This window comes from Pongo abelii, chromosome 5 (assembly GCF_028885655.2).
Source record: "Pongo abelii isolate AG06213 chromosome 5, NHGRI_mPonAbe1-v2.0_pri, whole genome shotgun sequence".
NCBI lineage: Eukaryota > Metazoa > Chordata > Mammalia > Primates > Hominidae > Pongo > Pongo abelii.
The window spans coordinates 53,722,912-53,744,220 of NC_071990.2; the positions used below are offsets into that span (position 1 = coordinate 53,722,912).

At 43.3% G+C, this 21,309-nt stretch overlaps 1 pseudogene; it reads right to left on the reverse strand.

The window, feature by feature from the left end:
* Positions 1–406: 406 nt before the first annotated feature.
* LOC129059960 (high mobility group protein B1-like) lies at positions 407–9,827 on the reverse strand (annotated as a pseudogene).
* Positions 9,828–21,309: the final 11,482 nt, after the last annotated feature.

Here is a 21,309-nt window from a genome sequence, read left to right on the forward strand (position 1 = left end):
TTTCCATGCCAATTTACAACCCCCATACTTTACCAGGTAAGGTTAGTGGTTATTGAAAATACTAGCAGGGCATGGTGGCATGCGCCTGTAATCCCAGCTACTCAGGAGGCCGAAGCAGGGTAATCGCTTGAACCTGGGAGGCAGAGGATGGAGTGAGCCAAAATGGTGCCACTGCACTCCAGCCTGGGTGACAGAGGAGACTCAGTCTAAAAATATAAAAAGAAAAAAATACCACCAAGACATTGCTATCTAAAGAAACATTTTGGTAATGTGTTAATTATACAAAAAAAATACAATGTATGGTTTAAAAACAAATTTTACACAGCCTTCCATTTCATTTTTTTTCTTTAAAAGGAGTGAGTTGTGTACAGGGGTGCTAAATGCTTTACAGACAAGAAAGAAAAAAAAACTAGAACCAGCTTATTCATTATCATTGTCTTCTTCATCTTCGTCTCTTCATCTTCCCCCTCCTCACCCTCTTCATTTTCCTCAGCTTCCTCCTCTTTTTCTTGCTCTTTTTTCAGCCTTGACAACTCCCTTTTTTGCTGCATCAGGCTTTCCTTTAGCTCGATATGCAGCAAGACCCTTTTCGCATTTTTCCTTCAGCTTTGCAGCCTTCTTTTCCTAAGTCTGCTTGTCACCTGCAGCAGTGTCATTCCACATCTCTCCCAGTTTCTTCGCAGCATCACCAATGGACAGGCCAGGATGTTTTGGGCAATACTCAGAACAGAATAGAAAAAAAGGCTGAAGGAAGCCTCTTGGGTGCCTTGGGATCCTTGAACTTCTTTCTTGTCTCCCCTTTAGAAGGGATATAGCTTTTCATTTCTCTTTCATTACGGGCCTTGTCCGCCTTTGCCGTATCTTCAAATTTTCCTTTCTCTTTAGCAGACATGGTCTTCCACCTCTCTAAGCACTTCTTAGAAAACTCTGAGAAGTTGACCTAAGCATCTGGATGCTTCTTCTTATGCTCCTCCTGACAAGTTTGCACAAAAATGCGTACGATGACATTTCGCCTCTTGGCTTCTTAGGATCTCCTTTGCTCATGTTGAGTAATTTTTCCTCAGTGAGGCACAGAGTCGCCCAGTGCCTGTCTGGCTCTCACTTGCCCTGGTGCTGTCTCTATCGAGAGGATAATAATTTAAAAGTTTTAAATAAGCATGTCTTATCCTTCAGTTCTCTAAAGCAGGTTTTATATGAAATCTGAATCTGACTGAGAATGTTACTGTTCATTCTTTTCAAAGTTCCGAGTAGACAAGCCACAAAAGGAATTTCTCAGTTTCTTTGGTATGGCTCATGCAAATAAAAACTGGTGGCTAAGACCTAAAGAACACAGTTTCGATCTCTGAAATACCAATGACTTCAGGCAGAAGCACAGATGGGTAGGAAGAGGGAGGCAAGGGGAGAGATTTCTCTCCCATGATCACGTTGTCCCAAAAAGGGTCCTTGCGTACAGTTTATAAGGTCACACGTTGACACAATGGTTGTTAAGACCTTGATGAAAAGAGTGGGAGGAAGCCAGTGTGAAATACTCAATGACATATCAGTGGTGAGGCCTTGAGGCATATAAAGAAGGTCATCAAAGTTTGCCATCTCTTTTGTCTGCTCTTGTCCACCTCTGCCTAGATGTTACAAATGAAGGAAATATTTGTTGAGAATATGTTTATCTGAATGCAGTACATGAATAACGAGAATGTTGGAAGAATGTATGACGGTATATGTTGGCTCTTTCAATATTAAGGACCTCGTATAGTCCTTTACTAAGCTTAAGGCTTGTCCAAAAAAGATCAAACAAATACACAAAAACAGCCTCCTCCCTCCTTCAGTAAACTCAAATAAATCTGATCAGCTTGAAATGATTTCTACAATAGCTCTCATGGCTATCAGGATTTAGTCTGATCTCCTGGCAAAGCCAACCCAGCCCCGCATGAGCCCCCGACCCTCTGCCTCCATCCTTCTCACTCCCTAACTCTCCGCTGAACCCACCCCCGCCCCCCGCCAAGTTAACTGTGAGGTCCTTGACATGCACACTCCCTCCTCACACCCCCAAGCCTTTCTTTCTCCTCTTCCCCTTACCTCCATGTCTGTCTACTCTCACCTGTCCTTCCACATTTAGTTCTGACATCACCTCCTCCTGAAGGCTTTCCTGCACTGTCTCCTTGCTCACACCAAGACTGGTACTTCACCAGTGTGTGCGCATGCATGCTGTCCAGGCCTCCACCACAGGGTTCTACTGAATGGAAACCTTTTGTCTTTTCCTGTTTACTGTTTCTTGTTGTTGTTGTGGAGACAGAGTCTCATTCTGTCGCCCGGGCTGGAGTGCAGTGGTGCGATCTCAGCTCACTGCAGCCTCCATCTCCCTGGTTCAAGCTATTCTCCTGCCTCAGCCTCCCAAATAGCTGGGATTACAGGCATGTGTCACCACACCCGGCTAATTTTTGTATTTTTAGTAGAGATAGGGTTTCACCATGTTGGTCAAGCTGGTCTCGAACTCCTGACCTTAGGTGATCCACCCACCTTGGCCTCCCAAAGTACTGGGATTACAGGTGTGAGTGACTGCACCCAGCCTCCTGTTTACTGTTTCTTTTCTCATAATACAAAACCTGTCAGATAGTAAGTGTTTAATGTACATTTGATGAATGAATGGTTTAATCAGAGTTTGTTTCTAATCTTGTTTCCAGCCCACATTAGCTTATTCACCTGTGTGCAAAAGTGGATGAGGACAAATAATTGTTAAATCGTTTGCTTGACTAAGGATGTTTTACTGATAGCAAGTTGGCAATCTGAAAATTAGTGGGAGAAGTAGTGATGGGTACTGAACAGACTGCCAACTTAGATTCTGATTATCTGCTGTGAATCATTTCTTTAACCTTTGAAAGCTTTTAAAATTATTTTTCTGGGTATAATAATGTGGCTAACTAAAAATAATGAAGATCATGTTTATTGTAGATGTGTGCTAAACATCCATGTTTTGATCCAAGTGCTACAATTGCAACCCCCACATTACCTCCTTTCCCCTCTCTGCCTACTCCCAGCATACATGCAGGCATGCGTGCGTGCACACACACACACACACCCCTAGACTAAACCTTACCAGATTTAGTCTTTAATAGAGTCCTATAAGACACATTTCACCACATTTCCAAAGTTATAATGGATCTTGGAAGGGAAAGCTATGGAAAACAGTGATAGAAAGACACTTATCACACAGCGATAGAGCTCCCTTTTGATCTCTTCAAACAAGCTAAGAAACAAAGAGCGAAAATCATCTAAGAATTCAAAACTGCTGGACTATTCCCATTGTACCGAGTCATGTGGATCTGTGTCAAGTACACAATTAGTTGCAAGTCAGCTGATAGACAGAAAAGAGTTACTTCAGAAAGATAATCTCAGGGGGCTTATTATACTCCCTTTGAAGTAATGAGTCCAGTGAACTTGAACCGGAAACTTAAAGTCTCTGATTTCTGCCGTCACTGGAAAGGAATTACTTTTTTTTTTTTTTTGAGACAGAGTCTCACTTTGTTGCTCAGGCTGGAGTGCAGTGGCGCAATCTTGGCTCACTGCAACCTCTGCCTCCTGGGATCAAGTGATTCTCCTGCCTCAGCCTCCTGAGTAGCTGGGATTACAGGTGCGCACCACCACGCCCAGCTAATTTTTTCTTTGTTTGTTTGTATTTTTAGTAGAGACGGGGTATCACCATGTTGGTCAGGCTGGTCCCAAACTCCTGACCTCATGATCCGCCTGCCTCGGCCTCCCAAAGTGCTGAGATTGCAGGTGTGAGCCACCATGCCCGGCCAGGAATTACTCCTGACAATTTTCTATGTAATTTATTGGAGAATGACAAAAGTGGTTGAAAATATTATGAGCTGGAATCTTGGCCTGTTTTGGTAAACAACAGATAAAAACTTTTAAGGGTGGAACTTGCAAGTCTAATTACACAACATTAAAAATAAGTCTCCATATCAAACATAATTAGTAGATTTCAGATGAACATGAGGAACTATTAGAACAACTTACCTAAAGCAGTTTTGTTTCTCAGAAAAATGACGTTATATATCTGGCATAGAATTTAGCATAGAAACTCTTCCTACAAGGTATAATGAGAAAGAGAATGAAAGCAAGAGTCTTAAGACCCAGTCTTAGTTCTAGTTTGGCCTTTGTGATCCTGGCCAAGTCACTTCAACATGAACTTGGTTTTCTATGTCTACAAAATAAAAGGGTTGGGCTACTATCTCTGCTGTACTACTACTACTGATCTATTTGTGCTGGATTATTCTATATCCAGATAAATGAGGCCAAGTGTTTCTGGCATCACCAACCACCATTTAAACAAATAGCATCCCCTCCATAGGGGAGGAGGCTGCACACATCTGCTGCTCTCCACCCTGAGAATGCAGATGAATTCCAATCAGCAGCCACCACCTGACTGATTTGCCCACAGCCTGCTCTGGGTCCATTGGCTGGGAGGCTTCTGGAGGCAGCTGGGTCATGTCATCCCAACCCAAACTGGTGATGTGAAAGAACAGTCACATGTGTGAGCAGGTGCATAACCCATCCTCAGGAGGGAGAATGGAGTGAAGGAACAGTGGTTTAGGTAGTGACTCATTCAGGTTATTCATTGTGTGTGTAAAGCCCAAGGCCCTCCAACTGGCCCCGACCTACCTGCCCCGACTCTTCTGCTTTCCCAACACCTTCTCTGGGCCTCTATTGCCCTTCTCGATAGTGCAGCTGGCCCCTTGATGGCTTATGTAGAAGATAATGTACCTAAATCATTCATCACCCCAACCCTTGTGCATAGGTTTTCCTTGTTGCCAGAACCTGGATTTTGTTCAAGGGTGTCCCTAGCCCTATGTGATCAAGTGAAGAACTCCCAAGCTTCATCCCCAAAGGAAAACTGATCACTATGCTCCCATTGGTTATTGGCCTAAGCCAATCACTGCACTCCCATTGATAATCGGTCTAAACCAATAACTGTGCTCCCATTGGTAATGGGTCTAAGCCAAGCCAATCACTGCATTCCCATTGGTAATCAGTCGAAGCCAATCACAGTGTTCCCATTGATAATTGGTCTAAACCAATCACCGGGCTACCATTGGTAATTGGTCTAAGCCAATCACTGAGCCCCCATTGGTAATCAGTCGAAGCCAATCACTGCGCTCCCATTGGTAATCCATCTAAGCCAATCACTGTGCTCCCATTGGTAATTGGTCTAAGCCAATCACTGCACTCTGTCTCCCAATCTACTTACCAGTGATTGTCTTAGGTATGGCCATACACTGCAATTCTGGCCAGCGGGAGTGAGTCAGTTAAGAGGCTTCTGGGAAGTTTCACACTGTCCTGTCTGTATGAGAGGCTTGCAATGATGCTGCCATCTTTTGAAAAAGAGAACGATCAGCTGACGGGCTGAGTGAGCAGAGAAATGAAGAGAATCATCTGGGGCCTGAGTGAGATCACTGGGCTGCTTTGTTAATCTACCCTGGATGCTCTCTACATCTTGAATTCTTGTTATGTGAAATTACAATTTTTTTTCTTACTGTTTGAGTCAGAAGCCCAAGGTATCTTTCTATTTCTCATACTGGCACACTGGAGAGACAACAAGGAAACCCCAAGTGGGGTTAGTGGAGGAATCAGTTCCTCCACTTAGAAGCCATTACTGAGAAACAAATTACTTCAAACTTTAGTGGCTTGAAATAACAATAAGCATTGTCTCTCAGTTTCTGTAGGTTGCAAATTTTGGAGCTTTTTGAATGGGAAGTCTGGCTTAGATTCTCTCCTCTCATGAGACTGCAGATGGGTGTGGGCTGGGGCTGCCCTAATCTAAAGGTTCAACTGGGGCTGGTGGGTCTGCTTCCAAGGAGGCTCACTCACTTGGCTGGCCAGTGGGGGATGGCTGTCGTGGGAGGCCTCAGTTCCTCTCCATATGGGCTTCACCACATGGTACTTGAGTGTCCTCTGTTTTAAAATATAGGTTTTATTAATATTCAGGTATGGCAAAGCCATCGGATCAGGAACGACTGCTAATAAAAAGATAGTTTGTTATGCTCACAGATCTCAAGAGGAAGGGGTGTGTCACACCAGCCACATGGGGAAGTACCAAGGTCAGTCAGGAGGCAGAGGGAGCAGAGTGAAAACAGGGGCACAAACTTTTTTTTTGAGATGGAGTCTCGCTCTATCGCCATGCTGGAGTGCAGTGGTGAGATCTTGGCTCACTGCAACCTCTGCCTCCTGAGTTCAAGTGATTCTCCTGCCTCAGCTTCCCGAGTAGCTGGGACTACAGGTGCGTGCCACCACACCCAGCTAATGTTTTTTATTTTTAGTAGATATGGGGTTTCACTGTGTTAGCCAGGATAGTCTTATTCTCCTGACCTTGTGATCTGCCCGCCCTGGCCTCCCAAAGTGCTGGGATTATAGGCATGAGCCACTGCGCCCAGCCAGGGGCACAAACTTTTATTGTGGTTTCTGTGGGAAGGAATGAGTGAGGGAGGGTGATTGGGCTTTGGATTGAATAGTTCGAATTATTTCAGCAGGCTCTAGGCCATATGGGCTATCCCTAGTTGTCTAGTTCCTACTCCTGGGGTGATTAGGGCAGGTGGATAGTGGCCTGGAGGGTGAGAGCCCATAAAGGAGGTGGCAGTGTGTGGGCTCTGGATTGATCGGTTTACATTTGTAACGCACCCTCATGGTTGTTTGCTATTTCTAAAAACTGGCTAGTCCTGGGACAGGCATAAAAATACAAAAATGAAAGACATGGTAAATACATTCTCACAGCATTGTACTGGCTTTGCCCAGAGTAAGCAATCCAAGAGAGCAAGACAGATGCTGCAGTGTCCTTTATGCTCTCAATTCAGAAGTCACATATTATCCCTCCTGAACTCTACACGGACCAGTCCTAATTCAACATGGGAGGAGACTATGCAAAGACATAAATACCTAAGAGGTGAAGATCACTGGGGGCCATCTTGGAGGCTGGGTATTACACATCTGGCAAGTTCCTTGACCTTCAAATGTCAGTGTCTTCACTTAAAAAAGATGGCAATAATATTATGTTACTTTGACTTCTAAGTTGAAAGCAAACAGAAAGTGACTCTGGCTTGCTTAGGCAAAAGAGGAATTTATTGAATCAGTTTTGGACAATTCACACAATAGAAGGGAAGGCTATAGAACCAGGCTTAGCAGAACCTAAAGGAGCTCAGGGAGCAGGGAAAGTCATGCAGGGCAAAGCCTCAGGGTTGGTCTGGTTGGGAAACTGATGTTGACATCAACTGCACTGGCCACCGGATATTGTGGCCAGAGCTAAATGCTCAGCACCACTGCTGCTGAACAACTCTCAATTGCCTCTGTGCCCTGAAGCTTCCACAGTGTGAGGAGAGTGGAGAAAGGAGGACAAGGTCCCTTCTGCTTCTGGGATTACAGTACATGTCCGCTACAAATACGGGCTTCATGGGATTCACCCAAAATATATGAGCACCTTTCTTGGAAAATCGAGAGTGCTCAGTAATGGTTGGTTGCTTAATAGAAGGGAGAAAGCAGATACCTTGGGGTGGAATAGAGTGAGTCTGGAGATCTCAAGTTGAGAGTGAGAATAAAGTATGCCCATTACATTTCCAGCCACACTGAGCATTTCTAATCGCACTCTTACCTTGTCTTCACTCATATGCACATTTGCAAATTCTTAAATTGCTGAGATTTGTACAAATCCTATCTATATACTCTAATTGTACGGTGAACCAAGTTGGAGGCAAGGGAACAGTATGTTATTAAGGAAAGGTAAAGTGAAAGCCTCCTATGAAAATTGCAATACTGGCTGGGAGCAGTGGCTCATGCTTATAATCCCAGCACTTTGGGAGAACCAGGTGGGCAGATTAACTGAGGTCAGGAGTTCGAGACTCCTGCCTGGGCAACATAGTGAAACCCTGTCTCTACTAAAAATACAAAAATTAGCCAGGTGTGGTGGCGCACGCCTGTAATCCCAGCTACTCGGGAGACTGAGGCAGGAGAATTGCTTGAGTCCAGGTGGCAAAGGTTGCAGTGAGCTGAGATCACATCACTGCACTCCAGCCTGGGCAGCCGAGTGAGACTCCATCTCAAAGCAAAGCAAAGCAAAGTGAAGAGAAAAGAAAACTGCAACACTAGCCTCTTAGTACCTTGACATGAACCACAATTAACCACACTCTTTAAGTGGTGGTAGCTTCCATTTCTGTCATTGTTATCTTCATAGTACTTTTTTTTTTTTGAGACAGAGTTGCTCCTTCTGCTCACTGCAACCTCCGCCTCCTGGGTTCAAGCAATTCTTCTGCCTCAGCCTCCCAAGTAGCTGGGATAACAGGCCCATGCCACCACGCCCAGCTAATTTTTGTATTTTTAGTAGAGACACGGTTTCACCATATTGGTCAAGCTGGTCTTGAATTCCTGACCTTGTGATCCACCCGCCTCAGCCTCCCAAAGTGTTGGGATTACAGGCGTGAGCCACCGCACCTGGCCCCTTTATAGTACTTCTATCTCAGTTTGAATTTCCAAGGCAAAGCCAGACACCTTTTCTCACAGAGCCTGTGCTGTGTTGTTAGGTGTGGGCATGAGTCTTGCTGTTCAAACTTAACTATTTCATTCAAAGTGACCTTGCTTGGGTTTACAAATTCATTGAGGTTGAATGTGTAACTAAGTTCTAAAATGTTAGTTCTAAACTAAGTTCTAAAATGGCTCTAAAATGTTCATATATAAGGAGCACCAGGAGGGCTTGCTGAAACACAAGTTGCTAGGCCCCACCCCTGGAGTCTCAGGTTCAGCAGGTCTAGGGCGAGGTCTGAGGATGTGCACTTCTAATACGTTCCCAGGTGGTGCTGAGGCTGCTGGTCTGGGGGCCACATTGAGAAACACTGACTTGAATGACTTGATGCTGTTGCTGGCCTGCTTTGTAAACAGACCTTTGTAAACAGACCCTACCCAGTAATTGCCTTTCTTCTCTTTTCTCTTTTCTCTTTTTTTTTTTTTTTTTTGAGACAGAGTTCCACTCTTGTTGCCCAGGCTGGAGTGCAATGGTGCTATCTTGGCTCGCTGCAACTTCCGCCTCCTGGGTTCAAGTGATTCTCCTACCTCAGCCTCCAAAGTAGCTGGGATTACAGGCATGTGGCACCACACCTGGCTAATTTTTTTTTTGTATTTTTAGTAGAGACAGGATTTCACCATGTTGGCCAGGCTGGTCTCGAACTCCTGACCTCAAGTGATCCACCCACCTCAGCCACTGCACCCAGCCAGTAATTGCCATTCATAAAGAAAGCCAAGATGACACCTACAGAGCAAAATTATATGATACTCAGGAATAAACATTGAAACATTATTTTGATCAGAATAATAGCTGCATGGAACAGAAACTTAGCTATAAGAGCTTAAGCAAATAACAGTTTGTTTTTCTCACATTCCCAAGAAGTCTAGAAGCTGTCCTAGGCTGGTGAAATGACTTCACCTCATCAGGGGTCAAGGCTCTTGCTAACTTTCTCTTCTGTCATCCTTGGTAAATGGTCTTTGTCCTCATGGTCACAAGATGGCTGCTGCATCTCCATGTATTGCCTCTGCACTCTAGGCAGAAAAATGAATGATGAAGAAGAAATGCATGTATGAGCTTTTCTGAAAGTCCCTCTAGAGACTTCTGTTCCCATCTCACGGGTTAGAACTATGTCACATGGCCACACCAAGCTTCAAGGGGGCCTCAGCACTCATTGACCCATATAAAATGGGGTTCTGTTGATAAGAAAGGAAGGAAGAATGGGTGGTAACCAGCAGGCTCTGGGATGCACTCACCTGCTTGACTCCCAAAGGGTCACATTGCGTACTCAGGCCAGAGCCACCTACAGTGCTAAACCAGCCACGCAACAAGTGAAAGGGACAGAGAAAAGACATGAAGCCACTTCTATACTAGCATTTCTTGCCTCCTGCTAATGGGTGTTATATGAAAAGGGAAAACTGAACTAGAACTTCTTTACTATAGACTTCTGAGAAGTTTTATTAAGCTTATGTATGTGATGACATTCCAAGGCAGGAACAAACATGCTGCATTTTCCAAGCTTATTTGACCACAGAAGCTTTTTAAAAATTTTTCTGGAGCATTTCCCTGAACTACATTCCATGGAAATTTTTGCCAGAAAACCTTGATATATATAGTGTCAACTATCAGTGTGTTTTTTAAGACTTCTTATGAGAAAAAAAGCCAAGTATGTTCTTCTTACATCAATGAGATAGTTCTACTTTTTTAAGGGGAAGGAAATGAAAATAGGAACAGTTAGTGAGTCAGGGCAGGGGGTGTGATGCCAGCCTGCCACCTCAGAACCATGCAACCTTGACAGGCCTGGTGGCCTCCCTAGAGTCTCCTGTGGGTTTTTTTTTTTCTTTTTTTCTTTTTTTTTTTTTTTGTGAGACAGAGTCATCCAGGCTGGAGTGCAGTGGTGCGATCTCGGCTTACTGCAACCTCTGCCTCTCAGGTTCAAGCGATTCTCCTGTCTCAGCCTCCAGACTAGCTGGGATTACAGGTGTGTGCCACTACACCTGGCTGATTTTTATAGTTTAGTAGAGATGGGGTTTCGCCATGTTGGCCAGGCTGGTCTTGAATTCCTGACCTCAGGTGATCCACCCCCTTTGGCCTCCCAAAGTGCTGGGATTACAGACGTAATCTACCACGCCCGGCCAGAGTCTTCTGTTCTTACTTGCAAAACAAGATCTGTAGGCAAGCACCAGGATGCATCCCAATAAACCAAAATTCTGCAACTTCACAGCTCCTAGAAAGATCAAGAAGGGATGTCTGAATCAATCTTTGGTAATGGGAGATAGAGGATATATGTACTCCTGTTGGGCGACAGAGTGAAACCCCATCTCAAACACTGGAGATGAACTCTTGGGGTTTTGACATGTTGGCCAGGCTGGTCTTGAACTCCTGACCTCAGGTGATCCGCCTGCCTTGGTCTCCCAAAGTGCTGGGAGCACAGGTGTGAGCCACCGCGCCTGGCCTGTTTCTCCCCTTTTAAGGGCTCATGCATTCTATTGAGCTCACCCAGATAATTTAGGATAATCCCCCCCATCTCATCACATCTGCAAAGTCCCCTTTGCCATATAAGGTAACATATCTACAAGTTCTAGGAATTAGGACATGGACATCTTGGGACTCATGGGTATTCTGCCTACCACGCAGATGAAATCTATTGTTTAAAGAAGTATAGACAGTGTTGGGAAACTAAAGACTATAACAAAAAATTCAAATTAGACTTAATAGTATGTGAGACAAGCAGTACAAAAAGGTAGACAAGGTTTATGTGAGAAAAGAAAAGAAAAAAAAACCCAAGAAAGGAAATCAATTACAACACAAGCAAAAGTAGGATAACACTAGTTACGAGCTGGAAGCACGTGAATCCTTTAAGAGCCCGAGCAAAGGGCAAAGGTTTAGCATGGGATTGTTGGAGTTTCTTTCTATTATATATTGTACCTTCACCAATAGAACTAAAAGTCTAAAATCACACTATTTAAAAACCAAGAATGTATCAGCATTAACCAGATTGATCCTACAGGTGCTGCTTGACCTTCAGGTGTGGAGGTGGAAGGAAGAGCTGCAGAATGGCCTGAAATAATTGCAGAGCTCCAGTGTTTGAAGAATGTATAGGAACCTGGTGAGGTGAAGGCACCCTTGCCTTTGCTTAGTGGCTTCAGGATGTGGAATAAAAAGGAACATGACATCTACATCCAGGTGAGAATTAGGCTTGGGACAAAGGGTGGTGAAGTATTAGTCCAAGGGTCAATAGAAGAGTAAGAATCACATACAAGTAAAATGATCCAGGCAGAGGGGGTGCAATAAGAATTTCTCAGTCCTGGTCCTAGTGACACTGCGAACCATATAATTTTTTGTTGTGTGGGTGTCCCTTGCATTGTAGGAGGGTTAGCAGCATCCCTGGACTCCACCCATCTGATGCAGTGGCACCCTTCCCCAAGATGTGACAACAAAAAATGTCTCCAGGCCTTGTCAAATGTCCCCAGGGGGAGGGGACAAAAATCACCCCAGTTGGGAACCACTGGTATAGACTGAAAGAATAGGCAAGGGGACACAACACACCAGAAAGGGGGAGCCTGCAAGCCTGGAGAGAGTCTTTGAGGCTGCAAGGACACAAAAACTGAGGGAACCTTGTAAGGGGCCTGTTGCTGGAGCTGGTGGGCTGGCTGGGAGCCACCAAGAGCATCCAGCTGGTTTGCATACTGGTCTGTAACTTGGCTGGGGCAGGATCCAGGTCAGAAGAGCTCAAGTCTAATTCGTTCAGGGGTTGCACTCTGGTTGTTTTCCATTTGTTATGCAAGCACAGGTTTCAAAAGGCAGTTCACCTGGGCAGGGGATATGCTTGCTTGCAATATAAACAGCTTGGAACCTATTATCTTACATGGTTGTTTCACTTCATCTAGGTTCACTGTCTGTCCTCCTGACCCCTGATTTGTAGAGGAGGGAGGAAACAAGGATGGTGGAGAGACTTGGATGCAAGTAGTGCCACCTCCAGCCTTTACAAGTGCCTTTATGAGAATTAGAAAAGGTGCATCTCTGGCTGGATGAATTAGGAAAGAATGTCCCCTCAGGGAGGATCAGGAGTGGGGCTAGGCTAGGAGAGTGGATGGCACCTTATCTCCAACCCTAGCTGGGAGCGCAGAGCTGCGTGTCAGCGCCCCCATAGTGAGTACCTGCAGAGTTCCTATGGGAGCAAGCCTCCGCCATACACACTACATCTTACGTAGCCTGTGAGGCAGAGGCTTACTCATGTAAACCTTGGGGGGCAGAGATGACATATGGGGCCCCCGAGCTCTGAGGGGTACTAAACTTTCTTACCAGCAGGATTAGAATTTTAGTATGATACATGGTGAGAAACAAAGGCAATTTATTCTGTAGGAATGAGTGTAAGGTGGCTTAAGAATATTCTAAAGGAGAAAAAAGCAAAATGGACAGCTAGGAGAGACTGTGCAAGGTCGCTTCTGTGCATCTGGCCTGATGAGCCTATTCATTGATAAATTTAGGACCTAGGTGGTCAACAAAAGCACTGCACTTTTGCAAGTGAGGGCAGACCTCTAAAATTCCTTCTAAGGTTCAAACACTAATGGCCCAAGGCTATTAAATGCATCTAGTTCAGGGGATGTGTTCTATAAAGTAAATCATGATCTGCTGCATAAATTCCTATGCACTGGATGTTGTAGAAAAATCTTCCTTTGATGACCTTGGAAGACTAGACATGTTAGCCCTCTTTCTATAAGGGCAAGGAAGGTATCATGCAGCCAAAGGACAGAGAAAGATTCTAAGTCAAGAAAACGCCCATTAAGTGCAGATGTGTCCACGTTATAGATGGAGACCTTGAACCATAGGGTCAGACTAACCCTAACATTGCAGAGTTGCAGAGGGTGAGAGTGTGAATGGAGACCTACACAACAACTGTCTAATTTTGTTTCTTTTGAGACAGGGTCTTGCTCTGTCACCCAGGCTGGAGTGCAGAGGCGCAATCACAGCTCACTGCAGCCTTGCCCTCCTGGGTTCCAACAATCCTCTCATCTTGGCCTCCCAAAATGCTGAGATTACAGGCATTAGCCACCACACCAGCAAATGTCTAATATTTAAATAAACTTTCTTCCATCTTTGTACTTTGTCAAATATACTTTCATAGCAAGAAAATGGGGGAAAAGTGAAATTTATGGTTTTTATATGACTGAAAGTTGGCAAAAACAAGAAGAAATAACTGGACTTCATTATTACATGCCTGTGGGTGTTCTGTTAATGGGCTGACATGTGTGAATGCATACTAAAGACATATACAATTCATGCATTATATATTTATCCATAAAATTAATGTTTCTTGCTTTCATTTCAGGAAAATTACAATTATGTTGTTATAACCAATATTTTCACATAATTTGTGTTCTATTGACAGTAATACCTAATTAGATTACCTTTCTTGAATCTTAGTTTTTCTTTTCATTTTTTCAAGTTTCCATTTAGAGAAACTGCTCTGCAGAGGCAGTAGCAATTGCAATTGTCATTAAAATTCTTAAAGCACCCTTCCATTTGGAAATGAATCATGAATTTTATGTCAATCGTTATAATTGGGTTGCAAACGGTATATTGCCATTACCACAGGGACTATCACAAAATAGTTTAATTTCATCCCATAAATTACTATCACTTATATAATGATTTTCAAGATTTCTTATAATAATGTCTTAAAAATCTATACCTATATAGTTTTGTGAAGGGTTGCTATCATGTTTCATGCTTACATGTGCAGACCTACATATACACACCTTTAAGACTAACATGAAGGCTGGGCACGGTGGCTCACACCTGTAATCCCAGCACTTTGGGAGGTGGATCATGAGGTCAGGAGTTTGAGACCAGCCTGGCCAACATAGTGAAACCCTGTCTCTACTAAAAATACAAAAATTAGCCAGGCATGGTGGCATGCACCTGTGGTCCCAGCTACTCGGGAGGCTGAGGCTGGAGAATCACTTGAACCCAGGAGGTGGAGGTTGCAGTGAGCCGAGATCGTGCCATTGTACTCCAGCCTGGGTGACAGAGTGAGACTCTGTCAAAAAAAAAAAAAAAAAAAAGACTAAAGACTAACATGAACTGTTGTGAATATTGTGCTAATTGATGAGTAACTCCAGAATCTTAAATTGGAACATGAAGGGAAACAAGACTCTTGCATTCAGGCTGAGAGGAAGATTTTGGAGAGCTAATTGTCTTTCTTCTTACCAAGGAGCTCCTGTTACCCCAGCTCTCCTCACTCCCCAAGGCAGTGTCTGTGTCTGATGCCAGCAGAAGTACAACCTACAAACCATCGCAGCTCTGGATGTCGTTACCTTTTGTTTGGAGAACACGGGGCAGAAGATTTAGAGATCCCCTGGGACCTAAATGATGTTAGTCATGAGTGGTGTTCAGTGTTACAAGTTGCACTGAGCTAATGGTGAATGTGAAGTGACCGAGGACCTTCTAAAGTGAGGGCCCAGGACCCCCTACCCTAGTCCTTGAAGGCCGATGCTGCACCCCTTGCTAAATAACCATACAAGTATTACTGTAGTGGATTGAATGGTGTCTCCCATTAGAATGTCCACATTCGAATCCCTGGAACTTATAAATACAACCTTTTTTTGGAAAAAGAGTCTTTGCAGATGTGTTAAATTAGAAATCTTGAGATAAGCTCATGTTGGATTATCTGTGTGGGCCCTAAATTCAATGACAAGTGATTTTATAAGAGACAGAGGGGAGACGAAGAGGAGAAGGCCATATGATTACAGGGGCAGAGACTGGAGTGATGCAGCCACAGGCCGAGAATGAGAGTCAAGTTATAGCCTTCAGAGGGAATAGGCCCTGCCCATAGCTTGATACTGGATTTCTGGCCTCTGGGACTGTGAAATAATAGATGTCTGTTTTTTTAAGCACCAAATTTGTGGCAATTTGTTACTGCAGCCACAGGCAACTAGGGCTGATGATAACAATGACTAATAACAATGAGCATTTACCATGTCATTTAACAGTGACTAATAACCATGTGCCAGGCCCTCTGTGAAGCCCCTTTTACAAGCATTATCTCACTTGAATCTCACAACAGCCTCATAAGATTGGTGTGATTATTTACCCCAATTTACAGATGAGGAAATTGAGGTTCAAACGGGGCAAGCAGCTCGCCTGAGGCCACATGGCTAGCAAGTGGCTGAGCTGGGATCTGAACCTAGATCTGTGTGACGGTAAGACCTACTTGAAGCACACGCTGAAGCCTCGCTGCCTGGTCACATATGGAGCTGTTATAGACAAGCTCTATTCTTGGTGGTTCCGGGTTGATAGTTCTGTGTTCTTTGGCCCCCTACTTAAAGGGTGGTTCAAATATTTTAGCACTTGCCCCCTCAACCTTCAGCTCTGTACCACCCCTCAGAAGTGATACATAAATTATAATCAACCATTTATCTAACTCAGAATACCAAGGGAAATCTTTCCTTGCTATAAAGAAACATTTTAGCCATGCTTAGTCACATACAGTTCTTTGCAGCTATTTCGCCTCTGGGTCATTTGGGTTTATCTGCAGATGTTGCCAAATGAATCAGAAATCTTGGGAAATGGTCTTTGGAGAAGGACAGCAATCAGAATGATTTTTTGTTAGTTTCTTCTCCCAGGAGAAACTTTTAGTCAGAAATAAGTTTGTTTTCTTAAGACTTAAAATATGTTCTCTGAGCTCATTAAACTATCAGAACATGAAGTCTAGACTCTGGTAATAATATGAGTTACACAGAATTTCTTTCCTGGTCTTTGTCCAGTCTATTGGGGACTAGAAGAGATTGTTCTCTATCTGCTGGCCAGCCCAAAGACTGTGTGTGTTTTTGTGTAAGTGTGTGTGTATGGGGGTTGTGGGTGAGGTGGTTACTTTTATTTTGTTATCCTTTATTTCTTTTCTTTCAAACAAAATCTACACCCCATTTTACAGGTGGAAACATTGAGTGTTTTGGTGACTCTAAACGATTTTCTCCATGGCGACTCAACTATGCAGGCTTATTACAAATGCTGTGCTTGTCTTCTCAAGAAATCATTCCATTTAGTGAAAATGAGAGCTGTTATACAATGAGTTTTGAGGCTAATTTTAAAGCAAGTCATGTGTCCCTCCCATTGCTCTGACCCAAATATCAGACAGGGATTCAAAGTTGCACACAAAGAAAACCAAAATCAATCAGGAGGCTCTATATGAACAATTTAGTGGGTTACGGGAATGCAAGCTTCATTTTTCAGCCACTGCAATGCTTTATCACTTGAAATTTATTTAGTGTTCTAGTTTATGCCTGGGAAACTGTTGGGAAGGAACCTTGAGTCCCAAGCTGGAACCTGAGACTGACCTTGGGTCACTTGTTCTCTCTGCACCTGGGTTTCCAGAGCAGTAAAGAGATGCTATTCTAACCTCTCTTGCAAAGATGCCACTGTAGTGTGTTAACCAACCACTGCAAACAGAGGTTTGAAGCCATGATCAGGAGCATTCTCTTGAAGGCCAATGGTGAAGGGAAAGGATAGAGACAGGGTTGCAGATAATCCTTAATGCGGCCAGGGCTGAAGAGAGTTGGTGCAGACTGAAGGTGCCAGCGTAGACAAAATGGAAGTTCACCTCTAATTTCATTTGTCTGAACCCTTTCTTTCTGTCCAAAGTTAACTTTATGCAATCACTGGGCCCTGGGGAGCTTTCCTCCTCTCTTATTTCTCCAAACCAAAACCTGCTCCCAGGAAATAATCTGATAAATTCATTTGCATCATGGAGAATGGACAAACTGTTATCTTCTGCAAGCCCTCACATTGAAAGTCTTAAAGCAAAAGTAGTGTGTCAGTGTGCAATTCCAGGCAACAGAGAAGACGGGGAAGAGAGGTGAAACCTGTGCCAGGGCAGGGAGTGTTAAGGAAAGTGTCAGGAAAGTTAGGGTCCCAGCAGGACAGGCATTGCCAGAAAGGCAGGCGGAAGTCATTAGCAAGGTATCCAGCACCTGATGAAGCAGACCATGAAACTAAGGAGATGAAGAGCAGAAAACCTTGAACAAAAGCTCATATGGAAAGCTATTTGCTTTTTCCCTCAAGCAAAAGATTCAAGAAAAGCAAATGTGTGTATAAAACTCATTCACTCATTCATTATTTAATTCATTCATTCATTCATATAAAATCATATTTACTATGTTCCAGGTATCAAAGAGATAGCCAGGAAAAAGATAAAATCTCTGTTTGCATGGAACTTTCTCTCAGGCTAGTAGGTGAGGCTAACAACAAACAATTTCAGGAGGTTGTGTTTTGAAAAAAAGTAAAACAGGGAAAGGAGATGAGAGGGTGATGGAGCTGGATAAGGGGGTTAGGAAAGGTTCTTATGTATTGCTGCCTGAGTTAGCAAATAAAAATACAGGACACCAGGTAACTTTGAGTTTTAGATAGATGACAAATGCTTTTTCTTTCTTTTTCTTTTCTTTATTTCAATAGGTTTTCGGGAACAGGTGGTGGTTGGCTACATGGGTAAGTTCTTTAGTGGTGATTTCTGAGATTTTGGTGCACCCATCACCCAAGCAGTGTACACTGTACCCAATGTGTAGTCTTTTATCTCTCACCCCCTCCCACCCTTCCCCCAGGGTCCCCAGTCCATTGTATCATCCTAATGCCTTTACCTCCTCATAGATTAGTTCCCACTTATAAGTGAGAATGTACGATGTTTGGTTTTCCATTCCTGAGGTACTTCACTTAGACTAATGGTCTCCAATTCCATCCAGGTTGCTGTGAATGACATTACTCCATTCCTTTTTATTGCTGAATAGTATTCCATGGTGTATGTATGCATATATGTATATATACATACATATATATCTCAACGTTTTCTTTTCTTTTTTTTTTGAGATGGAGTCTTGCTCTGTTGCCCAGGCTGGAGTAAGTACAGTGGTGCCATCTCAGCTTACTGCAACCTCTGCCTCCCGGGTTCAAGCCATTCTTCTGCCTCAGCCTCCTGAGTAGCTGGGACTACAGGCGCCTGCCACCAGGCCAGCTAATTTTTGTATTTTTAGTAGAGATGGGGTTTCACCATGTTGGCCAGGCTGGTCTTGAACTCCTGACCTCAAGTGATCCACCTGCCTTGGCCTCCCAAAGTGCTGGGATGATTACAGGGTTGAGCCACTGCACCCGGCCCCCTATATACCACATTTTCTTTATCCACTCATTGATTGACGGGCATTTGGGCTGGTTCCATATTTTTGCAATTGCGAATTTTGCTACTATAAACATGCGTGTACAAGTGTCTTTTTTGTATAATGATTTCTTTTCCACTGGGATACCTACTAGTGGAATTGCTGGATCAAATGGTAGTTCTACTTTTGGTTCTTCAAGGAATCTTCACACTGTTTTCCATAGTGGTTGTACTAGTTTACATTCTCACCAACAGTGTAAAAGTGTTCCCTTTATACCACATCCATGCCAACATCTATTATTTTTTGATTATGGCCATTCTTGTAGGAGTAAGGTAGTATTCCATTGTGGCTTTGATTTGTGTTTCCCTGATAATTAGTGATGTTGAGCATTTTTTCATGTTTGTGGCCACGACATTTTTTTTAGTATCAATATGTCCCATGCAATATTTGGGAAATACATGTGCAAAAATATTACTCATTTATCTGAAATTCAAATTTAACCAGATGTCTTGAATTTTATCATATAACTCTCTCTACTCCCATGAGGCCCCCATGAATGAGGTGAGGTTGTATCCCAGGAGATAAAAGTAAGCACAAAGTTTTCCAGGCAGAAATGATCCTAGTTTGCTCAGGAAGAAACCCTGTGTGGCTGAAATAGAGGGAATGGGGACGGGGAAAGGTGGGGGGTTGGGGATGGTAAAGACGACCCAGTGGGGGTGGGCAGGGGCCAGATCTTGTGGGGCTCCAGGCAAGTGTGAAGAGTTTGCATTTTATTCTGATCTTTGGAGTTTTAAAGAAAGCTCTCAGTACTGCAAAGTATTCATTTCCATGGATATTCCAATATAGTACTGTATTTCCCAAAGCAGTCGCCACTGACATTAGGAACAGACTTTACGATAGGAGAGATTAGGTGCCCCTGCCCTGGGAGAAAAAGAGTGATATCCCCTCTAACTCCACCTGACCTCCCTTCTCTCCCTCCACCCCATTCACATTTTCTTCAGTTTTCCTAACACCATTTCACAAAACCTTAATAAATAAGCTTAAAATGTTACTGGGAGAAAAGACTTAGGGACTCAAATTCTTACTAGAAGGTAAGTGACTACTAGACTGCATATAGTTTAGATTAGGTGAGGATGAGAAAATAATGAAAAAGAGAAATTTGACAGTGCTGGCCAAGTGCTGGCAGCTTGGATAGTTTGCATACCTGTGACCCTGAGAGTGAGAGTGTTTGTTGAGTAGAAAAGAAATCCAATTCTCCCATTCTCTGTGGTGAGATGGCTAAGAAGCTCTCATGGAAGGGGAATTCATTGGGAACCAGGCTGGCTGGGAACTGATACTGCCAGATGGCAGAGTAGTCAAAACAGTTAGCTATAAAGCCCACACTGTTTTGGAAAAGGCTGAACTTGCATCCCTGCCGCAGACCTCAGTGGGCTCCCATCTAATAATGTTTCCTGCCTTCTCTGCCTTTTTTGCCTCAGTTGATCATGGGTGACTCGGTGCTTATCTCTGGCAATTCACTCTTTGCAGGGATTTATCTTTCTGAACCAGCCTCCTCTCTGGCCTTCTATTAAAATATATTCTATGTCAAAAGAAGAGTCTTGACTGTATTTCTATGAGAGAGTTTCTCTATCTTACTTTTCATGCAATGTGGGATTTTTCATACCTAATAATAATCTTTTTTTTTTTTTTGAGACAGGGTCTCACTCTGTAGTCCAGGCTGGAAGTACAGTGGTGGATCTTCGCTCACTGCAACCTCTGCCTCCCAGGCTCAGGTGATCCTCCCACCCCAGCCTCCCAAGTACTTGGGACCACAGGCACGTGCTATCACACCTGGCTAATTTTTGTGTTTTTTGTAGAGACAGGGTTTCGCCATGTTGCCCAGGCTGGTCTTAAATTCCTGACCTCAAGTAATCCACCTACTTCGGCCTCCCAAAGTGCTGGGATTACAGGCATGAGCCACTGTGCTCAGACCTAGTAATAATCTTTTAGCTAAACAGAAGAGTGACCATGCTCTCCATCTTACAGATAGGGGAAGTGACTGAGAGAACTGACTTGCCTCAGGTTTCCAGAGTAGTAAGTGGCAAAGCATAAATCTGGACCTCTTATTTGTCTTTTCTAACACACTAGGGGTTGTCAATTTGTTTGAAAAATATTTAATGACTTCAGCAAGATTGCACGGCTTCATGCCTCCCTCTAAAATCAAAATGTTCTTTTTCTATAGAAACCAAGAGCAGTGTCTACAGTGGAAAGAGCTTTGCTCTCATTTTTTTATTTAAAAAAGTATTTATTTCAAATAGATTGAATCACTAGGTGATGGGCTGATTCTTTCAAAAAAATTTAATGACCTCCCCATTATACAAACAATAAATGTTCATTGCAGTAACTTTAAAAAAGTTAGAAAGCCACAAAGGGAAAAATAAAAATCATCTATAATTCGCCCACCCAGATATAATTGCTGTTGACATTTTGATATGTATTCCTCCTATCTTTTTCATACACATGTAAATGTAATTTAACAAATTGGAAGAAATGTGCTATAAAATGGTTGATAACTTACTTTTTTATTTAATGATATTTCCATGACCATTTTCTAACATTGTTAAATTTTTTCCAAAATATGTTTGATCA